We start from the raw sequence: 5,914 nt of genomic DNA on the forward strand, positions 1-5,914 counted from the left end.
GGATCAATCCCATAGAGACTATGCTAGTTATATTTATTATTAACTCTAAAACAAGATTTGAAATAAAATAATAGTAGTAATAATAAGAGTAATAATAATATAAATTAATCTAACTAAAGAAAATGCCAATTATAAATAAAAAGGGGGTTTATGAATTTTTAACTAAATAGTAAGAAGTAAAGAAATTAAAACTACGAACAAGAATTTAATAAAAACTCTAATTAAAGGAGAAAGAAATAATAATGATGAAAACTTTGGTTAAATGATCATTCGCCACCACCAAACATGCACATAATATATCAATTCTATCATCAATTTATATTAAAACTATCAACCGTAGACAACAATAAGCTCTGTTAGTCTCAATCTTTCCTTAGTGTGTCGTTAGGCAAAATAAGCACTTCACCTAATCTCTAACCATTAAATAATTTAAAACAAGCTCTTTAAATTTAAGATAATGGAAGCATTAAATAGAGAAAGATATTAGGTTGATCTAGGCAATAAACACACAAGCTCGGATTATTTAACCTAAGTTATGTTCTCCAATTGAAATCATTGATTCCAACCTGCTACTAATGATTAAAATATCAAGACAATTACAGATTAAGAATTTTAATCTAGCAATAGAATTTATTCAAGTCCTATCTAATTGGCCACTCAAATAAAACAAGAATAAACCATGAACATTAATTATAGAAGAACATAAACAATCTCAATTAAATAAATTGAATGATAGAATTTAAATTTAATTGCATAGCATGTTTAGGGTTTTGAATTCACCCTCAACCAAATAAAAATCTAGCCTAACATAATTGAATTAGGAATAAGAGAATTGATAAAACCAGTCATGAAAATTAATTCAAGTGGCTGCCATTGCTTTAATTTAATTCCGGCTGCTGATTTTTTCTCCTCTGTTCGAATTGCGTCTGCACTCTCAAAGTCTCTTGCTACCGATTCTTCTCTCCCCGAATTGCGTCTGCACTGCTCCCTTTATTCAAAAGCAAAACTCCCTTTTATATTGCTTGGCCACCGAATCCTATTGTGATTCTAATAACTAAACTAACTTTTACAAGCTAAAGCCCTAAGCTTGCCACGTAATTGAAAACAATAAAAGCCAAAAGCTATTGATTTCCTTCCTTTATTCTACTTTGACTTTCCATTCAAAGGCTTAATTAAAAGCTTTGTTTTATGTGCTGCCCATTTTAGCTTTAACCTTCTTCTTTGTTTGCACGAACATGGAGAATTCAATTTATTGGCTTCGGTTTCTTCAAACAGAATTTCTTGCACATCTCCTTAATTACTTCCACAAATTGATTTGATCTTCAATGTTGTCCAATTGTTATTCTTTATGTACTTTTCATCCATAATCTCCAATTAATTTCCTATGCAATAAAATAATTCAATTAATTAAAAATAACAAATAAAAATAACTAGCAATTATATAATTAAGGGTAAAATATGTATATATAAATTATGCTCATCAGCTCCCTCTGATATAAGCATCTTTTGAGACCAGTTTTGATAACCTTTAGTCACCTCCTCTATATACCACGTGTAATTTTCTTTCTGCTATGCTTTGACCAAGATCTATGACTGCCTCAACGAACTCTTTATATTTTCCATAGTTAAACCCAGAGAGCACACAAATGTTATTGAATTGTTTATTAGGAGGATGTTGCGGATCGCCCAAGTTACTAGCCGAATTGCCCACTATTTCGGGCTAGAGAACCCAAGACAAGGCCAAGAGTGCTAGCTTGGCCCGATTCCGAAAAATTATAGGCAAATTTAGCACATTTGAGCTTGTAAATATCTAGAATACTCCACACATTTCCAGCACATATAAATGGTAGAATTCTCTAGAATCTCTAGAACTTGGCAAGCCTCCCCTATAAATAGGGTATGGCATTTAGCATTTGAGCAACATGTTTAAAGCAAGCAACTCAAGTACTCTTGTAATCTCTCTTGTAAGCAATACAAGTTTTCTTATTCGGCTCTTTTGCTCTCTTCTCTCCAACTCTTCGAAAATCTCTAGGCTTAGCTAGTCGAGAAGCCCAAGGCTTAGTTAGCAACATTCGACAAAGTTGTCTAAGTGTTGCACGGGTTTGTTGCGCAAAACACTCATCCTGTGACAAGTAGTATCAGAGCCAGGTTTGCACCCACGCAAGTTAGCTCACGAGCAATGGCCAACTCACCAAACCCAGTGCAAGAGGGTGTTGTTGGTGTGGATGTTCCACCGGAACCAAGCCGCGGCCGTGAGGGAGAGTGTACCTAAGGCAAGACTCGCGGCAAGTCCAATGCCCCATCCGTGGATGCGTTGGAACCTTGGGTAGCTACTCTCGAAATTACATTGTCCACCGCTCAAGATAGCCTCGAGGGATTAGAGGAAAGAGTGGACGGTCTCGAGGGAGAATACGCCGATCTCATTGTCGCAATAAAAGCCCTCATCCAAGATCAAGCGAACACTCTCTGAGGTGAGTTTCGATCCTTCCATGATAAGTTGCTAAAACTTTATGGCTTTTTTCAGGATGAACTACGCGCTGTCCATGCGAAAGTGGAGGAAGTCCACTTGGATTGGGCATGACACAAGCACACACTCTCCGCTAGTCCAGCTTTCGTAAGCACGAGTGATGCACGACGCATTGACGTGCCAAAGCCCGACACCTACGATGGCACACGCAACGCCACAATCGTGGACAACTTCCTCTTTGGGCTAGATCAATACTTTGATGCCATGGGTGTCTGAGATGAGGCATCGAAAGTGGGCACATCACCCACCTATCTTCGAGGCGTCGAACAACTATGGTGGCATCGAAAGCATGGCGAGATGGGCAAAGGCATTTGCACCATCGATACTTGGGCCGACTTCAAGCAAGAACTTCAAAAGCAGTTCGCCCCAACCAATGCGGAGAAGGAAGCGCGAGCGCGCCTACGTCGCCTTAAACAATTGGGTAGTGTTCGCAACTACATCAATAAGTTCACTGCTCTTATATTGGAGATAAACGACATGTCCGACAAGGATTCACTCTTCTACTTCTAAGATCCTTGAGGCCAAGACCGAGCTTGATAGGTGTGGTGTTCAAACACTCGATGATGCCATCACCGTCGCGGAATCGTTCACCGAATACTCTACCCAGTCCAAAGACAAAAGGGCCAACCAAGGCAAAGGCGGGGGAGAGAGTCGCAAGGACAAAGGCAACAACCGTAAAGATTGGTAGCAGAAAAAGCCGCCTAGCAACAAGAGCAGGCAAGGAAAATCAGAGGAAAAGAATGAGGCACAAAAGCCACGAAGCCCATGCTTCATATGTAACGGTCCTCACTGGGTACACGACTGTCCGGAGGAGAAGTTGCTCAATGCTCTCGCAACCCAACTCAAGAGCAACCCCTCTATGTCCGTGGAAGAACCCCCACACCATAACCTCAACTTACGGAGGAAAAAGCCTTGCAGCACACAAGCTCGCCCATGAATGGCACGAGGAAGCGGACATCACATGAGCCTACCCCGACAAGGTCGCGAGGAAAATGAAAAAGTGGGCAGATACAAAGAGACGACATGAAATGACAGCCTTGATGATGTATGTTAATGGACCGAAAAACGTGTGTACGGTACATCCATATACACGAAATGACAACCTTGATGATATATTCTATCCAATCAAAACTTGCCACTTGTCGCAATCCTGAGCATTCAAATTGTTTTAATCTGATGGCCATGATTTACTCATTGTATCTATAAATAGGGGCTCCCCCTAATTTGGCACCCCTGAATTCATTTTTGAGCTCTATTTTCTGTAATTCCTTCTCTATTTTGTATTTTCTATGTATTTTAATAAATTCCAATTTTAGCCCTAGTTCAATTATGAGTAGCTAATTTTCTTTCAAGCTTAGGTTAAAAGTGATCTCAACATGTTCTATGGGCTTAATTTGATAAATTTACTTTCTCTTCCTCTCTAATTTTTGTGGATGTTTTGACTTTTCGTCAACAGATAGTAATGATCTTGTCTAAATATTGCATTGGTATAACCGTCTCCCTAGTGTAAGGTTATTACTATTTGGCACGATAAGCACTTAGCACCATATTTCTTAGAGTGAGGTTCATGAGGAGTGGAAATCTCCCTCATAATTTAATTGCCACTAATAAGGAATATTAAGTCCATGGTGTATGTTGAGTACAAATCTAGAGAACCAAGTGTTTTTTTTAATAATTTTCACTTTAATTTATTTCCGTCATTCTAATTTAGATTTTAGGATAATCTAAATCACTTTCACCACAAATCCAACCACCCACTTAGAAATCCAACTCTACACGCAATTAAAATCCACCTCCTCGTGGGATGGACACTCATCATCATTAATCTATTCTACAATAGATTTGTGCACTTGCGAGTTCAATAAAATTTGCACAACAAGTTTTTGGCGCCGTTGCCGGGGAGGTAAGTTATTTTAATTCGTAAAATTAATTTTTGTAAATAATTTTTTTGGTTGTTTTCTTGTAATTTTTTTTTAAAACAAAGAAAGAAGAAAGTGAATCTGCATTTTGAGGTAAGTATTTCTTTGCTTTTCCTATTCTTTAAATTTCTATAATTTAATGTTATTTTTCTTTGTAATTTTTCGTTTATTTTATTAATTTGGCCGGTTCAACCGCCTATTAATTTATTTTAGTTAATTTATTTCACGTATTTTTTTATGGCATTTGAGTGTGTTTTCATAGTAAGGTTGTAACAATGTGATAAAGTTAGTATCGTAATTTCTCATTCTTCTTTATTTTTATTAGTTTTTTTTGTGTTTTTTGCATGCATGGTCGAGGGTCATAATTACCTAATCTTGAGCCTATAAACTTTGAACTGGAAAAACACTTCGTACACACAAACATGTTGCAATTAAAGATAAAATTGAAATGGATTTGCAGTAACATCCAACACCACATGAGAGGCCATTTAAGGACTATTTCAGTCCCTTAGCTAACTTATACCCAGATAAATCAATGCCATAGGTGTAATGAGAAAGGCATCAAACTACAACCCTTACTCCAACACATATAGTCTTGGATGGAAAGATCATCCCAGTTTTTGATGGTCTCAAAGGTTCCAACAGAATTGACCAGCAGCTCCAGCTCCACCAATGCAACCAATTCCTCAAGTTCATCAAGCCTCTCAGCCACTATTTAGACCATACAATTAGAACTCGAACTACTCTCAACCCAGACCATAGGAAGATGCATTCTAGAATTTCAAGAATCTTACTCACTCCACGATCGAGCAGCAAAACTGCACTATTGATGAACTACAAAATAAAATAAGAGCAGACTTCAACTCACAAACCCAATTAGTTTCAAACCTTGAAAAAATGGTGGGACAACTTGCCTCTTCAGTTTAAACCTTGACAATGATTGTTGGGAAAGGCAAATTCCCAATCAACTAGTGCCTAATCCTAGAGGAGTGCATGAAGTAAGTACTAGTTTACCTCAGCAGCATGGAGAGATCAAAATCGTCATGACCTTGCGAAAATGAAAAGAAGTCGACAACAAAGAGGAGATGCCAGTGACAAAAATAACTTAAATTGTACCTGTACATGTTGAGGACTCATCATTAGAAGAGAAAGAAGAAACCAACCCATGAGAATACGTTCCTAAATCTCCATTTCTCCAGATGTTACCTAAAGTAAAGAAGGGAAAATCCACAGGTGAGATTTTTGAAATCTTTAAACAAGTAATTGTTAACATCCATTTGCTTGACGCTATAAAACAATTATCATCTTATGCCAAATTTCTTAAAGACTTTTGTACTAAAAAGAGAAACATTCACGTTCAAAAGAAGACTTTTTTAATAGAAAACGTTAGCTCTATATTCCAACATAAAATTTCTCTAAAATACAAAGACCCAGACTCCCCCACTATCTCATGTAGTAGAAGGAACCA

Source organism: Citrus clementina, unplaced genomic scaffold (genome assembly GCF_000493195.1).
Source record: "Citrus clementina cultivar Clemenules unplaced genomic scaffold, Citrus_clementina_v1.0 scaffold_9, whole genome shotgun sequence".
Classification (NCBI taxonomy): Eukaryota; Viridiplantae; Streptophyta; class Magnoliopsida; order Sapindales; family Rutaceae; genus Citrus; species Citrus x clementina.